This window comes from Pleurodeles waltl, chromosome 4_2 (assembly GCF_031143425.1).
Source record: "Pleurodeles waltl isolate 20211129_DDA chromosome 4_2, aPleWal1.hap1.20221129, whole genome shotgun sequence".
Classification (NCBI taxonomy): domain Eukaryota; kingdom Metazoa; phylum Chordata; class Amphibia; order Caudata; family Salamandridae; genus Pleurodeles; species Pleurodeles waltl.
In genome coordinates this window covers 869,493,514-869,506,755 of record NC_090443.1, presented here as the reverse complement: position 1 = coordinate 869,506,755, position 13,242 = coordinate 869,493,514, and the positions used below count along the sequence as shown (strand labels likewise).

At 43.6% G+C, this 13,242-nt stretch overlaps 1 protein-coding gene across 2 annotated transcripts in view; it reads right to left on the bottom strand.

Moving 5' to 3' along the window:
* Positions 1-13,242, bottom strand: part of LOC138294224 (peptidoglycan DL-endopeptidase CwlO-like) — a 42,244-nt gene that overhangs the window by 20,923 nt on the left and 8,079 nt on the right. The window contains exon 3 of one of the 2 annotated variants that reach the window (XM_069233362.1): positions 7,888-8,011. The exons of the other annotated variant lie outside the window; for it this stretch is intronic. The gene's annotated coding sequence lies outside the window, so the exon portion shown is untranslated. The remainder of the gene's footprint in view (positions 1-7,887; positions 8,012-13,242) is intronic. 2 annotated transcript variants of the gene reach the window in all.

Here is a 13,242-nt window from a genome sequence, read left to right as displayed (position 1 = left end):
ATCACAGGCTTGGAGGTTCACAGATCCAGCTTTGGGTTTGTGAACCTCAAAATGGAAAACGGGAAAACAGCTCCTTCACCTAATCAGATTCAATCATTTTGTTCTAAATGTGGGTCTGCAGATTACGCATGCACACACCAACGATCCAAATGTCTCTGCATTTTTACTCTCTTAAAGCTCATGCAAAACATTTTTGTAACACTAATTTCTTGCAAACTACTAAACAGATTTACAATAAAACCACCCAAAGGCATGTCCTGGAGTAAAGTTCTACCTTCATGCCAATTTTGGATTAATTCCATTCAGCCGTTTCTTTTCTGTAGAGAAGAGCAAAGTATCCTCTCAGAGTTAAAATGGAAAAAGTAACTTTTTGACTCACTCTTCTCCCACCTTGACAGGTCGGCACAAACTTTTTTCATAAAGTTATGCACACATTCGGTGAATTATGAAGAAAATAAAACATACATTTTTAGTGGAAACTCTGACCTAACCATAACTGCATACACACACAGACATATATATGTGTATGTGCTTGTATATGTATATATATATGTAAAAAAACAAAGGTTACAGGGATGGTATAGTTAGGTTCTGAATTTACTCCCATAGAACCATAGAAATTCAGCAGTTACAGTTATAATTCTTTCAAGTAACTATAACTCGCGTCCTTACCATGCACAGTTTTCTTATCAATAATGTTATTGCAAATGGTGCAGTGATATCAAAGATGCCATACAAGATCTCATCAATTACATAATATGTGAAGTAAAGTGCGAGTTATAGTTACCTTAGGACTCGAGTTCTAGTTAGTTGAAAGAACTCTAAATATAACTGCTGAATTTCTATGGTTTGTACGAGTAAATTCAGAACCTAACTATAACGTCTGTGTAACCTTTGGTTTTTTCAGTGAATTTCTATAGTTTTTTTTTTTTTTTTGTAACGAAAAAGTAATTTTAATTACTACACGTTATGCCAAACCCCGCCGTGCATTGCCAGGCCATGCACGGCAGTGGTTGATCGCAAAGCCTGGCCTGCAGCCAGACCTTGCACCCTAGCTCTTATAACCACCCAACCCTTTGCCTGTGTGCAGTGAACGTTGGCCACAGGGCCTGTCTCCGTCAGTGGATTTGAGAGTGAGGGCTGAATGTCTGAGTGGGTCTGAAAGTGGATGTGTGAGTCTATGAGTGGGTCTGAGTAGGTGCATGAGTGTCTGAGTGGGCGCCTGAGCCTCTGAGTGCATGTACAAGTGAATGAGTTATTGTATGAATGAATCTGTGGTTTTTCTTTGCAATTTTTCCATAATCGCAAATAATTTGTGAATATTCATGAATTTTCACGAATATCACGCACTGTGATGCAAAGTTATATCAAACCACTATTTTGCCCCTAAAACACACCTACCCTTCACCCAGACCCCTTATGCCACTTTGTTTGAATTTTCCCTGTGTCTCGTGAAATAAAATGGCGGTCGCAATTTTCTCGACAGGTTGCCGTCTAGAGATATACAAATTTATTTGCTCTTATAGATCTCCTACACTACTGAACAGATTTACACCAAAAAACAAAAAGAACAATCTGCGTACAAGCAGCTTGCTTTCTGCCAAATTTGGTGTAATTCCATCCTGTGGTTCGGGCAGTAGATGTGTTGACAGGTCCTATGGTAATTAACATGGGAAACACAATGTTTTTTAGCCCCTTTTTCTCATCCCCCACTTGACGGATCATCCTGAATCTTCCTGTGTGCAACAAGAATCATCTGGCTGCTTTTTTGAGAAATTTTCCCAAAGATTCGTCAAACGGTGCCAAAGATACAGGCAAGTCAAAATACACTTTTTCTATGGAAACATGGTCCTAACTATAACTACCTACTGGTGACAAATCTGCACAAACTTTTCTAAAAAAAATAGTGTAAAGTTGGGTCATGTTGTGTATGGAAAGTTTCGTAGTGATCGATCAAGCAGGAGCAGAGAAAAAGGGGAGGTCAGAAAAAAGGGTTTTTCCCATTTTAATTCTCATAGGGATTTTAGACACAGCTGCAACGGAACCACTAGACGGAATTACACCAAATTTAGCAGAAAAGTAGCTCTTGGTCCAGAAAGCACCTTTTTTATTTGTTGTAAATCTGTTCAGTAGTTTTGGAGATATTAAAAGAAAACCAAATTTGTATTTCTAGCGGCACAAGCACTTCACACATCCTCCCGATCTTGTGCAGTGATCTGATGGGATGCCAACACTTCAACCAGGAAGTGTTGGCAGCAATTTTGAGACACGGCTTCAGCTGAGTCTCAAAAACAAAAAAAAAACAAAAAAAGAAAGGGACAGAGTACGTTTACCCTAACACCATAGCCTTGGTCCGGGGTCCCCCCCCGGGACCCTGCCAGGGCAGAAAAATGATTTTTCTTTTTGAATTCACAGTGAAATTTGTGAATTTAGTTGTTGATCATCAGGGAGAGTGGTGCACTACGCCACCCTTTTCCTTGGGGAAAAAACATAGTTATAGATGTGAAGTTATAGTTATTTTGGCTTAGAACACCTTCACATATATTCATTTTAAAAAATAAAATCACTGAGAAAACCACTGAGTACAGTTATAGTTATGTTTTAAAACCAATAACCCCCTCAATCCATTACCCATAAGACTGATCATGCAAACCATGGCTACCACAACGAATTTAGTGCTCATGACCCTACAAAATGAATACCAATAATTGAGAACAGTGGAGGGCACAACAGCATTAAATTACAACACAAAGTCACACAGATAAATCATACTTTATCCATAATGGCTTGATTTATAATGTTAATGATACTGCCACATGCCATGTCACCCATGAGATCATTTATGCCATTTGTGATGTAACATGTCACAGTGTGGATGCAGTCATGAATATTCAGTGTGCATGTTTTGGTTTGCATGGCCGGTGTGAGAGTTAAGAACATATTTCACATGCACAACATTCAACATGAGATGGAACATTGCATGCACATCCAACCTAGCACAGACTTGCAATATATTTAGGTATCCTCATGCTCATAACAGCATGCATTGCAGATCACATACATAATCTCAGAACATTGCACACACATCCAATACAGTAGAAATATGTTCTATAGTGGAGTATTGCAATGCTCACAACATCACTGCCAACTAAGGAGGTTCTGACTGCAGAGAACCTTTAAGCCATGGGCAAAGTGGGCTCTGGCCTAGGGACCCAGCTTCTAATGGGCCTCCCTGATAGACCCAGCTCTCATTTGGAGAAAGCCCTGCCCTGATAACCTTGAATCATTCTTGAATTGATTAAATAGGGTTTCCTTTAATTTATTTTTAATGTTGGTGATGTATGAGTCTATTAAAAACATTTTGCACAGAAAGTTAGTGTTTATATTTTAAGCAACATCCACAAAAAAGTTTGTGTTCAAAACAGAACCTCGCCAAAGAGGGCATGAAGAGCTTAAATGGGATCATAAAATCAAAGCTGGTTCGAATAGGAGCCCCAAAAATACTAGTGGCCCAGGGCCCCCAAAATCCTTAGGTTGTTCCTGTCTGGCTGGGGTTTTGACATGAAGGGTCTCCTTAGCCATGAAAGACTGCAGGCCTGTGCTGGTTGGAAGAGAGGAGGAAGCGTCAGAGCTACCACATGGATGACACTCAACTATTTGTTAGTGACTGTGTCCATCTAAATCTACTGCAGGATCTCATCCATCAAGGGACAGATAGGTTCTTCTGGCTGAAGGAGAGGTTTATTGATGTTCCCTGGACCTCCTTCTTCAGGCCCAAGGGACTGTGCCATGCTTCTGAAACATGGCCCGAACAGAGTTAATTGTCTTAACAGCCATATCAATGAGCTCCCTTGACAGCAGTAGTTTCTACTACATCATCACATTACCCAGATTGAGCAGTCCAGAAACAAGGATGTGAAGTGGCTGAAACTGGGACAGAGTCGATGGTCACAGCTAGTCCCAGGCGAGACTGTTCACATTGTCCTGTCAAAGCATGAGGCCACCTAAAAGGTACATTTTCCCATATGTTTCCTGACACGTTGTCTCACTGTCCACATGGGTGGGGGGTTTGCAAAGGAATTCACTTTGCGGTTTTGGAAAGCCAGCAGCACCTTTAAGGCTAAGCTCCGAGATCCTCGGATACAAATACTGGAAATCTCTATGGGGACAGGAACTTGTCTATCAACCATGCAATGGTAAAATCAGAGAAAGGGTTTATCCGAATCTCCTGTACTTGGCTCAGTAGGTAGGAGGGGCTCTCCTTGACAGAGGAACTGTTGTGGTCACCAAGACACAGATGTCCTCCTTCTCCAGCAGAGATGCTGGTATTGTGATGGGCACGTCAGAAAGCTTGGTCATAATGGTGTGGTGGCGTCTGGTTAGATGCAGGTTCTTGTGGTGACATTTACCATGCTCCAGGTCAACTTCTGACTCTTTTGGGGGCAGAGGTCCTGGAATGAGGGAAATGCCAATCACTAGCGGTCCAGGAGGTTCAGCTTAAACCAAAGTTGGGACTGGTACCTAGACAGCAGACAGTGATGCCAGTTAGGCTGTGGGACTGGTGCCTTGCTCTATGCTTCACCAGAGACAGGAGTACTAAGAGTTGCATCAGAAGGGGGCATTCAGATTATGGACAGTGAGGCCACAGGGGTCGCTCAGACCTTCCCCTTTTACACAGAGCAACCAGGAGTCTGAAGAGAGCATTACTAAGTGGATGGGGGAAAACACTCTATAACCATATCTGGATGACTGTGCAGGGTTCTATAGCCCCTGATAAAGCTGCTCCTGGTATGAAGGGTTAGGCAGGTGCGATTCTCCTGCAATGGTGTTCACAATTTCGATGGATGGACAGCCATGGGAGAGTCAACCAAGAATGGGGTCCTGAGGAGATGTATCGGAGGAACCAAAAGAGTTTCCTGAGAGCCCAGTGGCTAAACATGTGCTAGCTGCTTCCTGGAAATGGACTGATAGAGCATGTGCGCTTGGTGCAGTACCCAGTGTCCAAGGGACCGCCCAACAAGATTGGAGTGGTTGGGGACACCAGAGAAGCTCCTTCAGTGGAAGCCAGTGTCACTTAATTTTCTTATGCCTCCTGTCTTTTGTAGACGACTGAGAGTGCCTCTCTGCAGTAGGAGTGGCATGTTTCCTGTACTTTGCCGAGCTCGCAGGATCTGCACTTTGCGACTGAGTTGCACTCCCCTTATTAACAGCTCTTGGATCACTCTGAGAGCCAAGCACAACTGCAGTGGCAGAGAAGGAGATGGGCCTACATAGTCAAACCCTGACTGTGCTAGAGACCTCCTATAGAGAAAATGGGCTCAACCTTCCAGTGCCAAAGCCAATTGAGCAGAGAAAGGGTCAGGGGGTTGATGTAAAGTTTGCTCCAGAATTTGCACAGCTCTCTCCAAGCCAAACTTGTGGTTCCACTGCCCGTTTGGGGGGGAACCATGGGTTTTCCATCAGTGAACCCTCAATTGGCTCCGCTGTTGGACACCTTGACATTGTGATCCATCCTTCCCTGGTCACCAGGTCACAGTGACGTTAGCTCTGCCGTATTACAACAGGCCTACCGTCAGTAATTTGTTTTCCGGGGCAAGGAAAATGTGAAAATGTCCGCAGGGAGAAAACCTTGCATGTCAGGGAAATTTTTCTTTTGCGTTTCAGCAACAAACTGCTGCTTTGAAGTGGTCTGACGCTGAAAAGTAAAAGAGAATCCCGACTGGACTCAATAATGATGGTGGCCCACTCAGCATTCACCTGGGTTGAAAGTGCACCAGTAGATGAACTTTCATCAAAGAGATCTCTAGGTACAGAGGGTGGTCCTCTGCTGGGATGAAGAAAACAGGGCCTCAGTCAAACAGGTGGAATGCAGGTCTGCTACCTGTGCCCCTTGATTTGCATCCGGGAAGGAAAACTAGCTCATTATCACAGTCCACCTGTCCTGCAACACAACGTTAAGAAAAGGTTGGCCCAATACTTTGGAGCAATAGCAGCTCAGGGCCTCTGTGCCCAGGTAAGGAGCTGGGCTTATGAACCAAGGAGTCTCTGAAGCAGGCAATGGGCTAGATCCATAGAGTTCTTCCTTGGACTGGAGCAACATGGTCCAGCTGGATTAAGTTATCCAGCACTGGGGGATAACATGCTCCAGCCTTAACAAACTCTCAGATACCAGGTACCAGGTGATTTCGACTAGATTCTTACACCTTTCCCAGGTTTGATGGCCCAATTTGAGTGGAGCAAGTGACAGTGACCTCCATGAGGGAGATGAGGGCCGCCTCTGTACCTTACCAGCAGGAAAGGCACTCAGTGCCTTTGCTTATCTCCTCACTCTCTTCCAAGGTGATGGAATCCAGTGTCTCTTTAGTGCTCAGTTCACATTTACTCTGAATAAAAAGCTCTTGTATCTGTAGGGACCTTGTACACATGATAGTGCCTAGAACACAGGTCTCCACTGGATGGCTGATCCCTAAGCATAAGACGCACAGGTGATGCTGGTATGACAGTGACGACTATAAGGTAGAGGAACGGCCTCGGTTCTCGGTACCACACCCAATTGCTAAGACCCTGTACTAGGGTAACCAGGCATCCAGGATTTGCCATGACAGTCCCAGGTTTCGATAATGTGTCCCGGCAGATTTCACTAAATTCATCACTTGTCCTGGATTTTAGAGAGGACTGACTCAACAAGCTTTGATGTGTTCAAGTGTGATTAAGTACGATTAAGTACCAGCATTTTCAGAAATCAAATTAAATATCACTTATGATAGCCTATGTAAAAGTTGTGTTTAACTCAGTCTCCCTAGTGCCTGGGTGTCCATGTTTTCTACTTTAGAGAGTACTGCCATTCTAGCCCCCTCGGTCAATGTAAAATTATAGTCATACTTCTATTTTTGTTAAATGTCCCAGTTTTTGGATTTAAAAATTCTGGTCATCCTACTCTGTTCCATACATGCCAAAAGAACCAATTCAGGAGGCTCCCAATTTGTAAGCCAGGCTTGGCTTTATTTTGTGTCTCCCACCTGAAATTGCCCCTGCTTCAATAGATGTCATTGGGGAAAATACATATTTTTTTTTAACTCCCACTTTCCTCTTATAAAGTGTTGACATGTATGTTGTACTTATCTCATGAGTCCTCTGCCTGGTTTTGAAAGCCAATGTCTCTTTAGGGATCAGTTCACTCTAACTACGCATGAAAGTTAGAGTGTCTAGTGCACATCTATAATGGATGACTGTTCCTAAAGCAAAGGGCACAGCAGCTATTCAGGTAAGCCTACCAATGGCATGACGAACATAGTTTTGAAGCCAGGAAGCTACAGCATATATTTCACAAACTGAAGAGAGAAAGAGTGAAAGTATAGCAAAATAAAACTAAAAGAACACAAATGATCAGAAAGATTCCTCACGCTATCCTGGCTAGGCCCTGCACAAGAAAATCATCCTCGGTCCAAACCAATGGGCAGAAAAAAAATTGAACTGCAATTGCATGACAACTCAAAGTATGGAGTGGATGGCTTGCGAAACAATTGAAAAGAATATAGAAGTCATTTCTGTTCTTGCCACAAGGTGTCAGTGTCACCCACAGACTTAGAATGAGAACAAGCCAAGACTCAAGAGTGACTGTGGCAATGGCATGTCCACATGTCGTTTCACATTTAATCGACAACAAACTTGACCCATCAGAGAGCCCACTCTTTGTGACCTCTTTGGTGGGTGTTGTGATTTTGAATGAAAAAAATCCTAGATATCAAGAGAAAGTTTCAATTCCATTAAGGACACGGAGACGAGGATTATGCATATCTTTTTTTCACTTTTATTAACCAGTACATTTTAAAGAACATTACATAAACATTAATTTAAAAAAATGTTAAAAAAATCTGCATTACCTACATTTCCATGAACCACCAGGAAATAGGTATCCATAGCAACCAGTGATCGATCACATAACAGTCTGTTGTGTATAAATGTATGAAGAACCCTGAATGCACTCCTTATTCGAGCTTCTGTTCGTTACCTATGGGAGAAAAGGTAAAATATGTTATCTAGATCTTTACAGTGAGCTTTCATACCAATTGCCAAATCACTGCATAAACCAGTTATCACTTTACCCAAGCAACAGCCAATGCTTATGATTAGACCAAACTGGAAACACATTCCCGAAATTAATGAAATCATACAGTATTGTTACTTATTGTAAATCAAATTATCCTGGGGTGTAGGGAGGGGTGTGGAGGGTATCTCTCCCTGAAGTCTCTGGTTGGGATAATCCTCATCTTCGTGTCCTTAATAAAATTGAAGCTTTCCTTCTTGTTAGCTAGGAAATTTTTCATTCTATGTCAGCACCGGAGGCAAGGATCATGCTTGTTCAAAGCTTACTTAACATCAAAGCTGCAACATCTGAAATAGGTTACAAATAAAACTTCTTAAAAATCAATTCTGAACACCAGCCCACAGCGTTCATTACCTGGATCGCCTTAGATGCTTTGGTCCCCCTAGTAGAATAGGCCCCATACCAATGTACATCAAGGGATGGAGAGGATACTGCCTTGAACGGTTTCTTCAGAGCAATAAGGAGTTGCCTCTTCCCTGCCGCCCTAATCTCAGATGTCATATCTTTGTATGCTTTATTGCATTTACTGACGTACAACTTTGTTTTTTCACTAAAAGCAGGATAGGATACTCACTTAGTGTTCATCTTTGTCCCTCTAGAGATGGTAAATGTAATACCATCTGGTGTGAAGTCTCAGGCTGAGATATCCAGTGCCCTCACATCTGAAACTCTCTTGCACAAAATCAGACATAACAAAATAGCCAGCTTTGCAGAAAGTTCCTTTCTGGAAAGGTACTGGTTATCCTGCAAACCCATGAGAAGTCTTAGGACCAAATTCACACCCACAGTCCAGAATACCTGAGTTTCGGTGGTCTTGTGAGTCTAGAACCTTTTATCAATTTAGATGTCCAGGGATGTTCTCCCTGGAACATCATTAATGGGGCCATGGCTAGCAGAAGTGGTCAACCTGAAAGAATTCACAATACAATAAGCTAGGCCTGACTACCCCAGTTATGCCAAGAAGTTTAGGATATTTGTCATCTCTGTCCCCATGGGATCCAGATGTCTCTCCACCCACCAATGAACCCATCTTCTCCATGCCGATCAGAACCTCTTGAGGGTACCCATGATCCACACTTGTATGATGAAATCTGCAGTGTCTCTTGAAAGTCGGTTGATTTTAAAGCATCACTGGAAATCCTCCATGCCAGGAGTTTGAGATATCCCAGCAAAGCTAGCGGATGTTGGGGGATCCTGAGAGCCCCATAGAATAGAAGGTAAGAAGGGCAACTCTTTCAGAGGATCCAATGAGAGTTCCATCAGTTTCAGGAACCAGACTTACGACTTCCAGATCTGTGCCACTAACAGCAGTGACGCTTTCTGCTGCCTGACTTGAGCCTATACTCAGGGGCTCATCATAGAAGGTGAAATGGCACAGGTCTGGCAGTTCAACCAGTCCTGGAGAAATGTGTTCACCATTATTGCCTCAGGGTCCTGACACCAGCTCACATACTGGGGTAACTGAAAATTCAGTCTTCAAACTAACAGATCCAAATCGCTTTGTCCCCATCTGTCCATTAAGGCTAGGGAGATTCTGAGATCTATCTGCCAATCGCTGCTGTCCGTGATGTACCTGGAATTACGGTCCACCACTGTATTCTGGATCGTTGGAAGGTATTCTGCTGTCACCGAAGTCTGTTGTTAGAGGTAGTAATGCCAGAAATCCTCCTCTAGCTCCGCCAAAGCTTTCAAGTGAGCGCCTCCCAACCGGTTGATGTATTGGACTGCTGATGCGTTGTCCATCCTCAGAAGAATGCAGCAGGAGACCTTGGCCCTGGTGAGGGATTTGATTGCAATGGATCTGGCCAGGAGTTACAAGCAGCTGATCTGTAACTTCAGTTCCTCCTTCACCCATCATCCTCCCATGGAGATGCTGCTACACCTTGCTCCCCAGCCCTGACGGCTGGCATCTGATTCTAAAATCATGTCCAGTGTGGAATCGAACATTGCTCTGCCATTCCAGGCCTCTATGTGATCTATCCACCACTGGAGCTCAATCCTGGCCTTAGGCAACAAGGAAATCAGCTCAGACTATGTGAGGCATCTACTGAGATGTGCCGCCTTCAGCCACTGCAGCACTCTGTAGTGTAATGTGCCCGGGAAGATGTCTTGGATTGGTGATAATAGCAGTCCCACAATCCTAGGCAACTATCAGAGAAAGATCCTGCCCCGTCTCAAAACTTTCATTAATTCTTTCCTTATGTTGGAGATTTGTGGCTCTGGCAGGCTCAGAGTAGCCAAGAAGGTTATCTTCTGAGATGGATTTAATTCTGACCTCTGACCATTGAGCACAAAGCACAAATCCTGAAGCAGAGCAATACTCATGTTCAAATTTGATATAAGTCAGAGCTGAGACTGATCCATCAGCAGTATGTCATGCAGATAAATGATTATTTGAACTCCCCTCATTCTGAGAACTTCCACCACTGGACATAGGAATTTTGTAAAGCACCACAGGGCAGATGATAGGCTGAAAGGGAGTGCTTGGAACTAGTAGATCTGTTACCACCAACAAATATTGTAGGTATTGCTGGTGAGGAGGGCAAATAGGAACAGTGAGGTACACATCGTTTAAGTCCAGTCTCACTATCCAGTCCCCCGCCAGGAGGACATCTCTTGGCTCAGTCTGGGAGCCAAGCACAACTGCAGTGGCAGAGAAGGAGTTGGGAGATGGGCCTACTTAGTGAAACTGCAACTGTGCCATAGACCTCTCAGAGATACCTTCCACCTTGAATGCTGATAAACCAGACATTCATTGAATTCCTCTAGGTTTATGACTTGTCTGAAGCCTTTGTAATTTTTTCTACTAAGAAGATCTTGCTTAAAAACCCTATTGGGTGCAGTACTGACCTGCAAGTCATGACTTTGCCCCAAAGTTCTATCACCTTGGAGTCTATCAGGCTCATCTCCTGGGATGAGAAACTCAAAGGTCAGGGATGGACCACCTGTGTTGGATTTCTGTATAACGCTACATGGTATCCCTGAACCCTCTCTAGAACTCATGGGCCTGATGTGATTTCCCTGCAACTGCGAACAAACCTTTGGACTCTCCTCTCTAGTTCTTCAGGAAAAGTAAGGATATTGCTTACAGGTAAAGCCTCCAGGAGTGTTTGATCCACCTCTGTCTGATCTGTTGTCTCTGCCTTTTCATGCAGCTCTGTTGGGGGAGAATATCCCTTGGCGTCCATTGTACCAGTCGTTGTTCTGTTTGAATTGGCCTCTAGCAGAACCTTGCTCAAAGGAGCGGACGGAGAAGCAGCCTGCCTCGTCTGGCACTAGCAAAAACATTTCCACAAAAAATTTTTTTTTTTTGATGTTTGCGTCTCATCAAGAGTAAAAAAAGTGGCAACAAACTTTTCCAACTCCTTGACAAAAGGTTCTCCAAAGAAGTTCCCCTGTGCTATGTTCCCTGCCTCAGAGGTAGCTTTCCCCAACTTGGTGTCAATCTTAATAAGAGGGAACCCAATCCTCTCTGCACATAACAGGCACTTCGCGTTGCCTAATAAACAAACAGCTCTCTGTGCCCAGTCTGCCACAATATTGATCGGCATTGGTGCCACCGAGTTTTGGGACAGCTCCATTAACTTTATAATCTATAATCTAGGAGTTTGTCTTTGCACACCCTCCATGAGCGGTCAGTGCCCTTTTTTGGGGTCCTTCATATATTTGCCAAAAAAGGTGCACACCTTGCATCAATCTTTTGTGTTGAAAAGCCACTTTCCCTCCTAAATACGGTCTGGAACATTCCACCCTCAATGAAGCCCTGACCTCCTTCTCAAGAGGTCGATGGATCTTGCTAGCTACATAGTCCACCACATTCTGGTCAGGGGTCTATTCTGAGGAACAAGGATGGTAAATACCATCTGGTTCAAACATATTAGCTTGATCAGACTCCCCATCTAGCGAGTCAGAGGCATTAGATCCAGGGGGCCAAAGCCTTCCAGAATCTTGTTCCTCGCCCGAGAAGATTTCCTCATCGGAATTGCCCTCCCCTTTGTCGGGTAACCCAACATGGGGTTCAGTATTAGATATGACTTAGTTGTGGTTTTCTCTGGGAATGTCCTCCTCCCAGTAGGGTTCATTTTTCAATGTGTGAGCACTCTTACGGAAGACTTTGAATAAGTCAAGTTTAGAGGTCTTCCTAGCCCCAGAGGAAGAAAGCCCACTGAGAACTGTGCCTAAAGCCTTAGGTTCACTAAAATCCCCCAGAATCTGGTCTGCTAACCTACGGGGGCAAGAGCTTTGGAAATAGCTTCTGCTGGCACTTTGTCCACCTCTGCAGGTAGTCATCATCCCTCAGGTGGCCATTCCTCTTCAGTCCCATAATATGATTAATATTTATGGTCCTTGAAGGTCTCCATAATTATTGAGGGTGAGAACACAATGTCAAAGAAAAAACACGTTAAAAAAATAAATACAGGGCAGCCCCCTCACCAATGCTCTTAAATATTTTCTGAAAACGTGCACTTCAAATTATCACAAGGTGGCGTGCTAGGCCAATCCAACCATGTATTAGGTTACGTGAGGCAACAGAATGCTGCAGCGGTGCCAATCTTGGTGAGGGTTTGAAGGGAAACCCAGAGGGAATGCTGCAGTGAAATCTCAACGAGGTTTCCTTAACCCACGTCGCAAGCCCGAGAAACTCACATAACTTCTGTGAGGCCACGACATGCCTAACATATTCCTTCAGCTGAGAAAAACAGCACCACTTAGGGACCCACGTGGGAGCAGAAATCAGCATGTTCAGGCTGAAATGACTACCATGCATGCAAGTACAATACATTGAATCACCTCCAATGTAACCAATATAGCAAAGCAAACACCAATTAAAGCAACTAAAGAATAGTGAGTTAAGAAGGTAAATAACTGACGAGCAGTGAAGAAAGAGGAACAGGAAGGGACACTGTACATATATATATATATATATATATATACACACATACACACACACCCACACACAAGGAACTGTTACGTGATTGAACAATAGTTGTTATGGATATCTATTTCCTGGTGGTCCATGGAAATGCAGGTAATGCTGACTTTTTTATTAATAATGTTCTTTGAAATTTGCCGGTCAATAAAAGTGAATAAAAAGATATGCATAATCCTCCCCTCGGATCTTGACATAGAATTAC